Source organism: Salmo trutta, chromosome 16 (assembly GCF_901001165.1).
Source record: "Salmo trutta chromosome 16, fSalTru1.1, whole genome shotgun sequence".
NCBI lineage: Eukaryota > Metazoa > Chordata > Actinopteri > Salmoniformes > Salmonidae > Salmo > Salmo trutta.
Window position 1 is genome coordinate 12,010,744 of NC_042972.1, and position 15,970 is coordinate 12,026,713.

At 43.3% G+C, this 15,970-nt stretch overlaps 1 protein-coding gene across 3 annotated transcripts in view; it reads left to right on the top strand.

The window, feature by feature from the left end:
- The window catches only part of cdh22 (cadherin 22), a 260,866-nt gene that overhangs the window by 145,590 nt on the left and 99,306 nt on the right, over positions 1 to 15,970 (top strand). The window contains exon 1 of one of the 3 annotated variants that reach the window (XM_029693026.1): positions 3,456 to 3,661. The exons of the other annotated variants lie outside the window; for them this stretch is intronic. The gene's annotated coding sequence lies outside the window, so the exon portion shown is untranslated. Of the gene's footprint in view, positions 1 to 3,455; positions 3,662 to 15,970 lie in introns of those variants that run through there. 3 annotated transcript variants of the gene reach the window in all.

Below are 15,970 nucleotides of genomic sequence, written 5' to 3' on the forward strand. Positions count from 1 at the left end.
ACATGCACATGGGACATATCTTCAGCCAGTAACATGCACATGGGACACATCTTCAGCCAGTAACATGCCCATGGGACACATCTTCAGCCAGTAACATGCAGATGGGACATATCTTCAGCCAGTAACATGCACATGGGACATATCTTCAGCCAGTAACATGCACATGGGACACATCTTCACCCAGTAACATGACCATGGGACACATCTTCAGCCAGTAACATGCAGATGGGACATATCTTCAGCCAGTAACATGCACATGGGACATATCTTCAGCCAGTAACATGCACATGGGACACATCTTCACCCAGTAACATGACCATGCTCGCTGTGCTGTTTTATGGCCTTGGTGGAAAGCTGTTGTGTAATAAGAAGAACAAGAAGATGAAAGTAATGCGGCATATTCATTTTCTCTTAACGCTGCTGTCATGTTCTTCCTAATATGGCCCTGCCATAGCTCATAGCCCTTACAAGAGAGCCCGGGAACCAACATTTTTTTGTTTACATATCATTCAAAGTCTGCTTATTGTTTCAGATCAGTTAACGCCAAGGAGGAGAGGAGAATAAACTAGGGCTGTCAGGCCGAAGATTAATTCAGAGGGATCATTCGCCGTTGTCCTGCGAAAACATGGTCTGGCTAATGAAATCTGAGTCTTAAATCAAATTTGCCTTGCGACGGCGATTGAATTTTGCACTGAGCCGTGTGAATGTCTTCATATTCGGACCATTGGTTGAACAGGGAGAGTCAGGCTGCTGTACAGGCTGTTTCACCTCTGTATTAAGGGTCCTGTGAGGATAGTGGAACGTGTTCTATGTAGTTAGGTGTTGCAGGAAATGTAGTACAGCTTATACTTTCAAACTCATCTTACTCAGACCTTACCAGAGATATACTTGATGTTTCAATTCCACCAGGATTCTACCTAATGTAGATCCATGATAAGGGATCAAAAGGTTAATAAAATTGATGAATATTGTCAGAACAATAGTGGTAGAATTAGCATTAGCATATTTTTGTGAGTGCTACTCTCTTTGCCCACCTATGGTATGTTCATGGGTTCTGTAGTGTCTTCCTATGTAATGTTGCTGCCCTATTATGCACACATGTATCTGCTACAGGGTAAAAGCAGCAGCTAGCAGAGCAAATTGTGGCTAGCTGCGGGGTCAGGCAGTTCGTTCAATGCTAATGCGAGGAGCCAGTGCTAACGGTAGCCTGAGAGAGCCCTCCACACGATGAAGGCCACACGATCTATGCCTTTTTGATTAATGTCTGTTCAATTTAAAAACACCAGGACAGCATCTCTCTTTATGAGTCTTTTTTATTTTCTAAATAAAATGGCCCTGGCATTATTGTAAATTATGCGGCCGTGTTAAAAGCTAATGTTACCTACCGCTGTCCATTTGCGAGCCGTGGTCAGCCATCCATTTAAAGTCCAAAAGCCATAGTTACTTTTCGCATAGCTCTAATTTGGCTCTGACAAAAACAGTGATTATATGTCAAGATGGACATTTCTGAAAGAGGAGATTTTATTCACACAGTCCACTCAGAAGTTGGTAATGGTAAACAAACTACCATAGGTCTACTAGCTCGGTGTTGAGGAGGTGGTTCAAGCATGAGGGTGCGGAGGTAGATAAGTGCTCACAGCGTGGCTGCTAGGCATTGTTTATGCGACTGAGAGGAGTATGGTTTATCTTTCCAAGTGGTATGCTCAAGATGGAAAAACCCACTTTGCTGAAAAAGATAATGTATTATATTTGATGTGCACATACTGTACTGGTGCGTGCAGGGCAGTGTGTATATCTCTGTTTGTACATGTTTATGGAGCAAGATTGTATACAGCAGTGACTCAACCAGTGTGAAAACAGTTCTGAAAAAAACGGCACTTGAAAAATAATAATGGCACTTTGCGTCGCCTATGGCTTTGCAGTACACCACACAATTTACTTGCTGGAGATATGTGTTTGCGACATGGATTTTTCAACTTTTTAACAAATACCAGTCTTTTAGTTTTTTTGCTGACAATTTGAAAATAACATATTGAGAAGGGCTTGAATTGGATCAAACTCTGCCTTTTGTTAGCGCTATAGAAAGAGAAGCCATTAATATTTGAATGGGATCCATCTCCTCGCTCTTTCAGACCATGGCAGCCAAAGTAGGGGTTTAAATATTTAGCTTTGCTTTATACACCATGCCTACAGTTTCAAAAACTTGTGCTACATGAAAAAGTGATGTCAAACTTATTCTGTACATTTTCTCAATGATCCACAGCACTATTGGGAATTGTATTTGTTACATTTTGTTTGTCAGGAACAAACAATGATGCATCATTTTTCTGGACTCTTTAAAGGATCAATGCAGCCATTTTTATATCAATATCAAATAATTTCTTGGTAACAATGAACAGTAAGTACCTTACTGTAATAAATTGTTTTATAGGTAGACTCCAATTAAGATGTAGAAACATCTCAAGGATGATCAATTAGCAAAGGGTCTGAATACTTACGTAAATAAGGTATTTCTGTTTTTTCTTTTTAATAAATTTGCTAAAAAAAATCTAAAAACCTGTTTTTGCTTTGTCATTATGGAATATTGTGTGTAGATTGATGAGGGGATAAAAACAATTTAATACATTTTGGAATAAGGCTGTAACGTAACAAAATGTGGAAAAAGTCTAGGGATCTGAATACTTTCGGAATGCACTGTATTTGCACGAGTCACACTCACGGTGACCCCAAAGTGGTCCTTTGTTGCTCAGTTGGAAGAGCATGGCGTAGGTTCGATTCCCAGGTCGACCCATACTTAAAAATGTATGCGCGCATGACTGTAAATTGCTTTGGGGAAAAAAGCGTCTGCTAAATGGCATTTATTATTATTATTATTATTATTATATTATTTATTATATTAATGGTCAACACAGCCTCAGACAGGAGCATCAGTGGGTGAACATTGTGTGAACGTTTTCGCTGCTTTAATCCTGTGATTGATGTGGTTCCCTTCAAAGGGGACCCTGGCCAGGAAAGAGAAGCTAGGACATGAGATTCGTTTCACAGCCTTCAAAGCCCTACCTGATGCTACCTGTGTTGATTGGCAGGGCATAGCACAGGGCTTAGGGTAGAGCACAGATCCCATAGTAGAGACTAAAGTAAGCATATGGTCTATATAACCTTTCTATGTTGTGGAGAGCTGTAGATTGCAGAGGTTACCATCATGACAGCGACAGCCTATCCAGGCTAAGTGCAGGTGAGATGTGAAATGAGAGAGATCACAGTGAAAAGGAATGGGATGGTCCGACCGCGTGCTTCGATCAATATGGCCCACGTCCAAGTCTATTTGTTTGCCTAGGAACATCCAGTGTTACAGACTCAACCCCTACGTCGTAACTCATTGATTTTGACGTGTCTGAAGTCGCCGAGCATGAATTGACATGGAAGTGGGGAAGTCTGATGTGTCACCTGGGAGAGCTGGATGGACAAAGGCAGAGCAGGCATATCCACTTTCAAGGGACATTTTTCATGCCTTGAGTGACATGACCTAGACATTTTAGTCGTGCAGTCTTTTGGACGTACAACATTGCTCTCATGTAAGGATATTAAACTAAAGCACCAAGACCCTTTTTCATCCTAAGAACCGTCTTTTGGAAGAATGGGTTCTTTGATTCTTTGGAAGGTAAGAATCTTTCTTTGGAAGGCAGAAAGTGTTCTACATAGAACACATCTGAATCTGAATAAGTTTTTACTGTATTTTTTTCTTTCTTTTAAATAGTGCCTGAGTATTGGTGTTTACCTCAATGTTTAAACTTTAACATCAGCAGTGTCGTGTCTTTACTATGGATTAAATTATATGACATGCTATTTTATAAAATCAATTCCCTAATTAATATTACCTGATTAAACTAATCATGTAAATATAATTAACTAGGAAGTCGGGGCACCACGGAAGAATGTTTATAGATCTGTTGTCTTCCGAATAAACTCTTAAAGACCTGGTAATCTTTTATATCAATAGCAGTCAATTATTAATCGTCACCTTATTCAGTCTCATCTGAACGTCGTAAATTCTTGGTTATCTTCACGAACCCTGGCTAACAAGTTGAATCAGCAATACAACATTTGGTTTAATTATTTATTTACTAAATACCTAAATAATCACACAGAATTTCATATGCACAGGATGGATCATACAATGATGAATAATTATGTCCTAAGAGAAAACGTCCCTAGCGGACGAAACCGATATGATGGCTGGTTACACAAAGAAAGGGGGTAGGGTTTGAATGAAAGCGCGGGAAGACTGAGGAACAAAAGGATTGGGTCTCTATCGGACCTTATGAAGCTATGCTATCGTAAATACAGAATCGTATGCATTCTAAATAACCGCTCATTCGGAAAAGTAAAATGCAAGAAATATATTTACTCTGAGTTGCGCTTCAATAGATTGGTCGAAGATGGAAGGCTGGGTTCCTTAGAAGAATATTTTTGGGCGGATACATTGTAGTCTGTCCTCTTGTGGTAGAACGGTTATGATGTAGTGCCGTCGTCGTGTGGTAGAAGGGATACGTTGTAGTATCCTGTCGTTCTGAAGAGATTGTTCATCCTTTCCTAGGCCACGCACGTTTACAACTGCTGCTGATAAGTCGACATCTAGGATGTATCACTTCTTTAGTGAATAAGAGTTCAAAGTTCATACCAAGTTGCCATACTATAAGCTCATGATATATTCTGGATTGTGTAATTAAATTCATCCTTCCAGCGTGGCACGTTGAAATTCGCCCTTCTAAACGTCTGGACATTAGTCCTCATGTCATCGGGAACACAATGTTAATTTCGTTAGGTTGTAGTCGTTCAACCATTCGCAACCAGAGGTCACGCTGAGGTTGGCTTAGTTCGCCGTGAATTGGGTCACGGGGGCACTTATAGAAATGTAGAAAAGGGGTTGGTTCATCATTTCCAACCAATGCCTATTCTCTCATTTTAAAAACTACATTTACATTTCATATTTTCACAAATAGTTTCATAATTCAATATTTAAATTGCACAACAGTTCCATGTGAATCTGATAACTAGAATGTGTAGACTTTCCAAGATACAGTTTGTTGTCCTATCATCAGTAATAATGTCCCAGACAACAACTGATCTGACATCATATTCTTTAAGTACCAACGGACAATTCCAACTGGTTGGATTACATAAAGATTGTTCTTTTCCCCAACCTTTTGATGTTACAATACACTCTCTATGTTAACAAAGGGCTTTCCAAGAGTCCATTCTGTAGAGTGGAGAGAAAAAGCAGGAAAGGTATTTATGGGGGGGTCATAAACCTCCCCCAACACGGAAACGTCATGACAGCAATTTGAGTAATCTAATAAAAAAAATAGGTGTGAGATGTTTTAAGCTGTACCTACACTACATAACCAAAAGTATGTGGACACCTGCTCGTTGAACATTCCAGAATCATGGGCATTAATATGGAGTTGGTCCCCCCCTTTGCTGCTATAACAGTCTCCACTCTTCTGGGAAGGCTTTCCACTAGATGTTGGAACATTGCTGCGGAGACTTGCTTCCATTCAGCCACAAGAGCATTAGTGATTTCGGGCACTGATGTTAGCTGATTAGGCCTGGCTCGCAGTCGGCGTTCCAATTCACCACAAAGGTGTTCAATGGGGTTGAGGTCAGGGCTCTGTGCAGGCCAGTCAAGTTCTTCCACACCGATCTTGACAAACCATTTCTCTATGGACCTCGCTTAGTCCACGGGGTCATTGTCATGCTGAAACAGGAAAGGGCCTTCCCCAAACTGTTGCCACAAAGTTGGAAGCACAGAATTGTCTAGAATGTCTTTCTATGCGTTAAGATTTCCCTATACTGGAATTAAGGGGCCTATCCCAAACCATGAAAAACAGTCACAGACCATTATTCCTCCTCCACAAAACGTTACAGTTGGCACTATGCATTCGGGCATGTAGCGTTCTCCTGGCATCCGCCAAACCCAGATTCATCCGTCGGACTGCCAGATGGTGAAGCGTGATTCATCACTCCAGAGAACACGTTTTCACTGCTCCAGAGTCTAATGGCAGTGAGCTTTACACCACTCCAGCTGACGCTTGGCATTGCGCATGGTGATCTTAGGCTTGTGTGCGGCTGCTCGGCCATGGAAACCAATTTCATGAAGCTCCCAAAGAACAGTTGTTGGAAAGGTGGCATCCTATGACAGTACCATGTTGAAAGTCACTGAGCTCGTCAGTAAGGCCATTCTACTACCAATGTTTGTCTATGGAGATTGCATGGATGTGTGCTTGATTTTATATACCTGTCAGCAACGGGTGTGGCTGAAATAGCCGAGTCCACTAATTTGAAGGGGTGTCCACATACTTTTGTATATATAGTGTATATTATGGGAATGTTTGTGTATCTGGTAATCCCTTAATCATTTTACATACAGTACTGACATAGTTGATATCTTTGCCATGATTTCCATATTTCAAATGAGTATTTTCTATGGTTCTTTTTTGGCAGAGAGTAGGAGCATAGAAGAGAGTCTGAGTAACCCAGCAGTGTATGTATTGCATGGTACACAGCAAATTGACCTGTGTTACCAAGTGGTTTTCAGTGTACCATTACTAATGTTCATACAGGAGTTAAATTAACACTCAGTGACTCTTAAAGAACCCCAATGTAGGGGTTAATAACTATACTGCAGTTAAGTGTGATTGAATAATATTTACTCTGAATACAGTAAAAAAAATAATACAAAGCCCTCCTGTGCATAAACTTCACTGTACCTTACTTCATTGTTAATTTATAGACATACGAGATACCAGACCTGGTCTCAGGGATGGCTAACTCTGGAGATCCCTTCTATCTCCACTGAGTTAGGTAAATCTGCTTTTAGATTTTTCTTGCAGCTTACTTGTGGAATAATCTCCAAAACTACCTAAAATTGGATGAATTGGTCAAATCCAATATATTTCTAAAGCCTTTTTTTACATCACCAGATGTCACAAAGTGTCACGTCCTGGCCAGTATAAGGGTTAATTAGTATTGTAGTTTGGTCAGGACGTGGCAGAGGGTATTTGTTTTATGTGGTTCAGGGTGGTGTGTTTGTTAAAAGGGTGTTTGAATAAGTATTCCGGGGTTTTTGGGCACTGTTTGGTTTTCATGTATTTCTATGTTTAGTCTAGTGTGTGTGGTTCTATGTTGAGTTAATTGGGGTTGGACTTCCAATTGAAGGCAGCTGTTTGGTGTTGCCTTTGATTGGAAGTCCTATATTAGTTGGGTGTGTTTGTCTTGTATTTTGTGGGAGATTGTTCTGTGTTTAGCCTTGTGCCTTACCAGACTGTTTTTTTTGTTGATCGTATTTCTATTTGTTATTTTGGTGTTCATTTTGATAGTTAATTAAAAGTCAAGATGAGCCTGCACATACCTGCTGCGTTTTGGTCCTCCTTCACCGACGACAACCGTGACAGAATCTCCCACCACCAAAGGACCAAGCAGCAGAGGAAGGAGCAGAGGGAATTTGGATTGGATACGTGGAGGAAATGGAGCAAAGACCGGGAATGCTACCAAGGAACACGACTGGCGATTAAACCCGAGAGGCAACCCCAAGACATTTTTTGGGTGGGGCATATGGGTAGTTTGGCGGGGAAAGTTTGGAGCCCCAGGCCAAATCCCCAGACTGTTTCTCGGAGGCCAGTTAATGGACAGGTCTTATGCTTCGGGGTAATGGGTGTTATGGCGAGGCCAAGTGTTTTTAGGCCAGTACGCGCTATACCAGCGCCCCGCAGTTACCAGGGGGTAGTAGGCATTCAGCCAGAAAGGGCGATGCCAGGTTTAAGCTCGAGACCGCCAGTAAGCCTCCATGGTCCTATATATCCTGTTCCCGCTCCACGCACTAGCCTAGAGGTGCGTGTTCCCAAGCTGGCATATCCGGTACCAGCACCACGCACCAGGATTATAGTGCGTCAGCCCGCCAGTCAACAGTCACCAGAGCTGCCCGCCAGTCAACAGTCGTCAGAGCTGCCCGCCAGTCAACAGTCGTCGGAGCTGCCCGCCAGTCAACAGTCGTCGGAGCTGCCCGCCAGTCAACAGTCGTCGGAGCTGCCCGCCAGTCAACAGTAGTCCGAGCTGCCCGCCAGTCAACAGTCGTCGGAGCTGCCCGCCAGTCAACAGTCGTCGGAGCTGCCCGCCAGTCAACAGTCGTCGGAGCTGCCCGCCAGTCAACAGTCGTCGGAGCTGCCCGCCAGTCAACAGTCGTCGGAGCTGCCCGCCAGTCAACAGTCGTCGGAGCTGCCCGCCAGTCAACAGTCGCCGGAGCGGCCAGACTGCGCCGAACTGCCGGAGCGGCCAGACTGCGCCGAACTGCCGGAGCGGCCAGACTGCCCCGAGCTGCCAGACTGCCCCGAGCTGCCAGACTGCCCCGAGCTGCCAGACTGCCCCGAGCTGCCAGACTGCCCCGAGCTGCCAGACTGCCCAGACTGCCCCGAGCTGCCAGACTGCCCAGACTGCCCCGAGCTGCCAGACTGCCCAGACTGCCCCGAGCTGCCAGACTGCCCAGACTGCCCCGAGCTGCCAGACTGCCCAGACTGTCCCGAGCTGCCAGACTGTCCCGAGCTGCCAGACTGCCCCGAGCTGCCAGACTGCCCCGAGCTGCCAGACTGGCCAGACTGCCCCGAGCTGCCAGAGTGGCCCGACTGCCCGGAACGGCCAGAACCGGAGCCACCTCCTGATATAGGTGGGTTGGGGAGGGGGGGTATAGCACAGTGCCGTCGTTGACGGCAGCCACCCTCCCTTCCCTCCCTTTTAGTAGAGGGGAAATTTGTTTTGTTGTTTGGGGTTGTTGTTTTTTTTGTTTTTTGTTTTTAAGGTGCTTCCGGGGTTAGCACCTTTTAAGGGGGGGGGGGGTACTGTCACGTCCTGGCCAGTATAAGGGTTCATTAGTATTGTAGTTTGGTCAGGACGTGGCAGAGGGTATTTGTTTTATGTGGTTCAGGGTGGTGTGTTTGTTAAAAGGGTGTTTGAATAAGTATTCCGGGGTTTTTGGGCACTGTTTGGTTTTCATGTATTTCTATGTTTAGTCTAGTGTGTGTGGTTCTATGTTGAGTTAATTGGGGTTGGACTTCCAATTGAAGGCAGCTGTTTGGTGTTGCCTTTGATTGGAAGTCCTATATTAGTTGGGTGTGTTTGTATTGTATTTTGTGGGAGATTGTTCTGTGTTTAGCCTTACCAGACTGTTTTTTTGTCGATCGTATTTCTGTTTGTTATTTTGGTGTTCATTTTGATAGTTAATAAAAGTCAAGATGAGCCTGCACATACCTGCTGCGTTTTGGTCCTCCTTCACCGACGACAACCGTGACACAAAGTGCTTATACAGAAACCCAGCCAAAACCCCAAACAGCACGCAATGTAGATGTAGAAGCATGTTGGCTCGGATAAACTCCCTAGAAAGGCAGGAACCTACAAAGAAACCTAGAGAGGAACCAATCTCTGAGGAATGGCCAGTGCTCTTCTGGCTGTGCCAGGTGGACATTATAAGAGTAGATGGCCATAAAGGACAGATCGTTCTTCAAGATGTTCATAGATGACCAGCAGTTTCAAATAATAATCACAGTAGAGGGTGCAACAGATCAGCACCTTAGGAGTAAATGTCACTTGGCTTTTCATGAGAGAGCGAGAGAGAGAGAGAGAATATTGAAAACCAGATGTTTTAGGCATAGTTCTAATGAAACAAGTTAATTCTGGTGTTAACTTTGACTGTTCGTTGCAAAAGGGATGTAGATTTGCTTCGGTTCAGTATGAAATGCGTATACTGGGTGGTACCACCTCAAGGCTTACTATAAAAGCAGGTGACAGCACACCTTATTTGGTAATGGTCTTGGTAAGTGGAGTGTGCCAATATATTTTGCATGATGCTTCCTTGAGAGAGAGGTGGGGGATCGAAAACACCAGGTCCGGGACAAGGTAGCACGTCCGGTGAACAGGTCAGGGTTCCATAGCCATAGCAGAAACTGGATCAGCAGAACGGCCAGGTGGACAGGGGACAGCCAGGAGTCATCAGGCCAGTTAGTCCGAGGCATTTTTCTAAGGTGCAGGTCCTCAGAGAGAGAGTTAGAGAGAGAGGAGAATTAAAGGGAGCATGCTTAAGTTCACACAGGACACCAGATAAGAAAGGAGAATTTCCCCAGATAGGACAGACTGACCCTAGCCCCCCAGCACATAGACAATTGCAGCATAGATACTGGAGGCTGAGACAGTGAGGGTAGGGGACACTGTGGCCTTGTTCGACGATACCCCCGGACAGGGCCAACCAGGCAGGATATAACACCACCCACAAGCACAGCCCCCACACCACTAGTGGGATATCAACAGACCACCAACTTACAACCCTGAGACAAGGCTGAGTATAGCCAGTGAAGATCTCCTCCACCGCATGAGCCCGAAAGGGTGCAAAACCGGACAGGAAGATCACGTCAGTGACTCAACTCACTCAAGTGACGCACCCCTCCTAGGGATGGCATGGAAGAGCACAAGTAAGCCAGTGACTCAGCCCCCGTAATAGGGTCAGGGCAAAACATTCCAGTGGCGAGAGGGGAGCCGGCCAGCCAGAGACAGCAAGTGCGGTTCATCACTCCAGTCTCTTGCCGTTTACTTTCGCACCCCTAGGCCAATCATAGGACCTACTGAAGAGATGAGTCTTAAGTAAAAAAAAAAGTAAAAAGTAAAGACTTAAAGGTCGAGACCGAGTCTGCGTCTCTCGCATGGATAGGCAGACCATTCCATTAAAATGGAGGTCTATAGGAGAAAGCCCTGCCTCCAGCTGTTTGCTTAGAAATTCTATGGACAATAAGGAGGCCTGTGTCTTGTGACCGTAGCATACACAGAGTAGGCAATTTTGGGGCTTCACCATGTTTCATCGACATGTACAGCTGTGTGTCATCCGCATAGCAGTGAAAGTTGTCATTTGGAAACACAATGTCAACACCAAGAGGTAGAATATATAGTGAAAACAATAGTGGTCCTAGGCTGCCTCTCACCTGATTCACCGTATTTCCCTCCGCTGAGAAAAGGGGATACAGTCTTCCAGCTGATGCCCAAACTTAAGTCACAATGCATTATTTCTGCCTCATGCACCAATTCATGTTGTTACTCCTATGACCATAGAAAGTGTAATAAATCCTCGATATTAAAAAAGACAAGCTGCAAATAACAACTCAAGCTTATCGAAACGCGCATTTTATGGCTTATAAAACTGTTCACCAAAGTGTTGACAGTGCTGAATAACAACTTAAACATGAACTTAATCATAAAAACAGCAGCTCTTTGCTGTATTCGTTGAGTCTCTCTCTAGTCATGGTTTTAAAAGTTTTGAAATCTCATATTATCAACTTTGCTGTGCGTTTGAGGCTTCTTTTTTTTACAGTCTATGGCGTGACAAACTGGGCCGACACAGTGATCTGAGCTATCTGATTGGCCAGCGGTAGGCCTATAGGTGCACTTGATTTGCTCTCTGGGCCTGCTGGGTAGTTCTACCTTCAGACACATGAAAAGGCTAAAAATGGGAACACTGCATTTGGGCTGCTGAATCAAGTGCATTTACCGCCAACAGCGTGAAACGAAAATAAAACAAATTGGAACGCAAGTCTTTATCGTTGGGTCTTTTGCAGAAATGTTTGGAGATCGACTAGTGGATCGCGATCTTCCGTTTGGTGACCACTGTTGTATAACATGAGTTACGTGTACCTATGTTAGCAATGTTGTTAACAAAAATACAGTTTAATAGTCACACACAATGTACGTATAAACCTATTACAACTTGAGCAGGCCAACCCTGCTGGTTGTGCAGGCTTCTGTTCTAGCCCTGCAATAACACACGTGATTCAAATAATCAAACCTAATTAGTTGATAATCAATTGTGCTAATTCTGGGCTGGAACCAAGTAGAACAGCGATCAGTTGAGCGAGGTTGGCCACCTCTGGTGTTGTCTTTTTTTTGTTCATCTGAAATTATGCCTTAGTAATAATAACCTATTTGTTACTAAGATATCTAACCTTTACATATGAGTTAGCTTAATTGTACACTTTGAAATTATATGAAATAAAATGTTGATTCTTTGAAGTGAAGTGTTTAAAGTTGTTTTAATTGTTAACTTAAAAATATTATTCAAGATTAACTAGTGTCAATGTTGATTAATCACAGATCACAATCACAGATCACAATGAAGAGGGGAAGGGAATCCGTCTCTAATTTGTCTGTTTTTCTGTGTTTTATTCGCAAATTAACATTACATTTTTGTTCAGTTTTAAGTTCTCAAATTTGTTTTATTTGATTGCCACGCTATCTCAGAATATCAGCCATGTGAACCCATTTTGCAGCTGACTATAATGGCATGCAACGCCAAAGCACCATAGGCCTACAGTAGTGCTTCCCAACTCAGGTCCTCCAGTACCCCCAACAGCAGATATTTTGGTTGTAGCCACTTTAAGGGCCAGATGATTCGTTGACAAGTTGAATCAGGTGTGCTAGACCGGGGCTACAATATATATTTTTTAAAAAGTGGTTTTCCAGAAATCCTGGTTGGAGGATTCCGGATTTCCTGCTTACTGCCCTCCTGATTCAGGTAAAACGCCAACTGGGATTTTGGGAATACCAGGGAATTTATTGAAGGTTCCTGGAATTTTTCAACCCTATTTGGGGGTACTCAAGGACCGGAGTTGGGAACCACTGGCCTACAGTATGATGGTGTTAACCTTATGGGCATTTGCAATGCACCCCTTGACGTTGTGTAGCTGAAGCAGAGAATCGCTTAAGTCACATGTTGTTTACATGTCACATGTTGTTTACATATTGTTCAGCTGTATGTTCTCAATGTTACAACTACATCAGTAGACAATGTGTATGAGGCTAATCATTATACTAGATTTTGTACATGCCTTGTGCTAACATGAACTTGTTTCAGTGCAAATCCAACCCTTGTAATCTAGGTGGTGAAATGTCTGGAAGCAGGAGATGATGGGGTCCATAGCTTAAAATATACACACAACCACTACCACCAAGTTCAATGACAGATACTGTTTTTCCAGAAGGTCTGAGTGGCATTTGGAGGTGTCACTGTGATAATGAAAATGGTTTACCTAAGACTACCACAACAATCACATTGTCTATGCTAAATATGTTTAAATTGTAAAAGAAATAAAGAATAGTTTGGCTATAAGAAATAAACTGTTCAAAAACAAAAAAATAAAGGGAACACTTAAACAACACAATGTAACTCCAAGTCAATCACACTTCTGTGAAATCAAACTGTCCACCTAGGAAGCAACACTGATTGACAATACATTTCACATGCTGTTGTGCAAATGGAATAGACAACAGGTGGAAATTATAGGCAATAAGCAAGACACCCCCAATAAAGGAGTGGTTCTGCAGGTGGAGACCACAGACCACTTCTCAGTTCCTATGCTTCCTGGCTGATGATTTGGTCACTTTTGAATGCTGGCGGTGCTTTCACTCTAGTGGTAGCATGAGACGGAGTCTACAACCCACACAAGTGGCTCAGGTAGTGCAGCTCATCCACGATGACACATCAATGCGAGCTGTGGCAAGAAGGTTTGCTGTGTCTGTCAGCGTAGTGTCCAGATCATGGAGGCGCTACCAGGAGACAGGCCAGTACATCAGGAGAAGTGGAGGAGGCCGTAGGAGGGCAACAACCAAGCAGCAGGACCGCTACCTCCGCCTTTGTGCAAGGAAGAGCAGGAGGAGCACTGCCAGAGCCCTGCAAAATGACCTCCAGCAGGCCACAAATGTGCATGTGTCTGCTCAAACGGTCAGAAACAGACTCCATGAGGGTGGTATGAGGGCCCGACGTCCACAGGTGGGGGTTGTGCTTACAGCCCAACACCGTGCAGGACGTTTGGCATTTGCCAGAGAACACCAAGATTGGCAAATTCGCTACTGGCGCCCTGTTATCTTCACAGATGAAAGCAGGTTCACACTGAGCACTTGACAGATGTGACAGAGTCTGGAGATGCCGTGGAGAACATTCTGCTGCCCGCAACATCCTCCAGCATGACCGGTTTGGCGGTGGGTCAGTCATGGTGTGGGGTGGCATTTCTTTGGGGGGCCGCACAGCCCTCCATATGCTCGCCAGAGGTAGCCTGACTGCCATTAGGTACCGAGATGAGATCCTCAGACCACTTGTGAGACCATATGCTGGTGCGGTTGGCCCTGGGTTCCTCCTAATGCAAGACAATGCTAGACCTCATGTAGCTGGAGTGTGTCAGAAGTTCCTGCAAGAGGAAGGCATTGATGCTATGGACTGGCCCACCCGTTCCCCAGACCTGAATCGAATTGAGCACATCTGGGACATCATGTCTCGCTCCATCCACCAATGCCACTTTGCACCACAGACTGTCCAGGAGTTGGCGGATGCTTTAGTCCAGGTCTGGGAGGAGATCCCTCAGGACCATCCGCCACCTCATCAGGAGCATGCCCAGGCGTTGTAGTGAGGTCATACAGGCACGTGGAGGCCACACACACGACTGAGCCTCATTTTGACTAGTTTTAAGGACATTACATCAAAGTTAAAATCAAAATTATTTTTACATCAAAGTTAAAATCAAAATTATTTTTGTGTGATTTTGTTGTCAGCACATTCAACTATGTAAAGAAAAAAGTATTTAATAAGATTATTTCATTCATTCAGATCTAGGATGTGTTATTTTAGTGTTCCCTTTATTTTTGTTGAGCAGTGTACATTTTATTCAATGGGGCTAGGCAAAGCAGAGATGACACACAAAATACTTTTCATTTCACTCATACAACAAAAGAGGCTTTTATTAAAGTACAATATGTTTTCAATATAATAAATAATAGTATTTTACATGTTGTTCCAAGTTACATTTTAGTTATTAATACATGTACATAAATAAATGACTGGGAAACTGTGTTTCTGTTTAGTCAGCAGTTATTGCTACACTCTTCATTCGGTTTAAGGGGACACTACTCAAATGGCACAACAGAATCATTCAGATTGACCAAGGAACAGCATATGTCAACCATTTTGTCTAACTGAGGGACGTCTCCTTTCCTATCTGGAAAAGGACAAAGTAGTAGAAGTAGAAAATAATGCTGATGCAGCATTGCTCATCTTTTACAGTGGGAATACAGTCGACAGACTGTAGGAAGTCAGCTAGTGAACCTACAGTACATAAACAAATGAAAAGTACACCTGCTGTTAGAATATCACTTATTCAGGTCACCTATACCATCAGGGCTATTGAATGTTTGGTTGTGTTTAATTCATTCAGGTGTTTTAGTTTAATATAAAGATTACATATTTTGTTGTGCTGGAACAACCAATAGTCAACACAGCAGGTTGTCCTATCCCATTGAGGCCTATGCTGTAATGTCCATACATTTTACCTCTTATGAATAAAGTTCTCAACAAATGATCATTGGGTCACTGGAGGTTTTTTGGACAATAATGTCCTCCTCCAGGCTAGATTGACGCCATATTGTAAAATACATGCCTCCCCTTTTTCGTAGGCCTAGATTAGATGGTTACAAAGGTCATTTTTATTGATCTGTTTGTCAGTGTCAGCAGAGTAGGCCTAGGCTTCACCATGATTTATCGTCTTAAAAAAGATTAAGCTAATGTCTCCAGTCATATAAAGTGTAGTAGAATTGCATGAAATGTGTTTATCAAAGGAAATACTTTTCCTGTGAAAGGGAAATAAAAGCAACCTCTCTGATATAGTCTATAGGCCTATGCCACTACACGCTCAATCATGCAGTGATTATTAATTAATAGCCTAATAAATTGACTTTCCAATCTACACATCACATTAAGAATAGTAGTTTTACATTAGTCTGCAAATTGCTCAGAGAAATGTAGGTCCCTGATATGCATGCAATGCTTTATTATAAAGGTGCATTTTTATGGTAAAACATTTGCTTCCGCAAAACTTTAACTCACCCGCCGCCTATG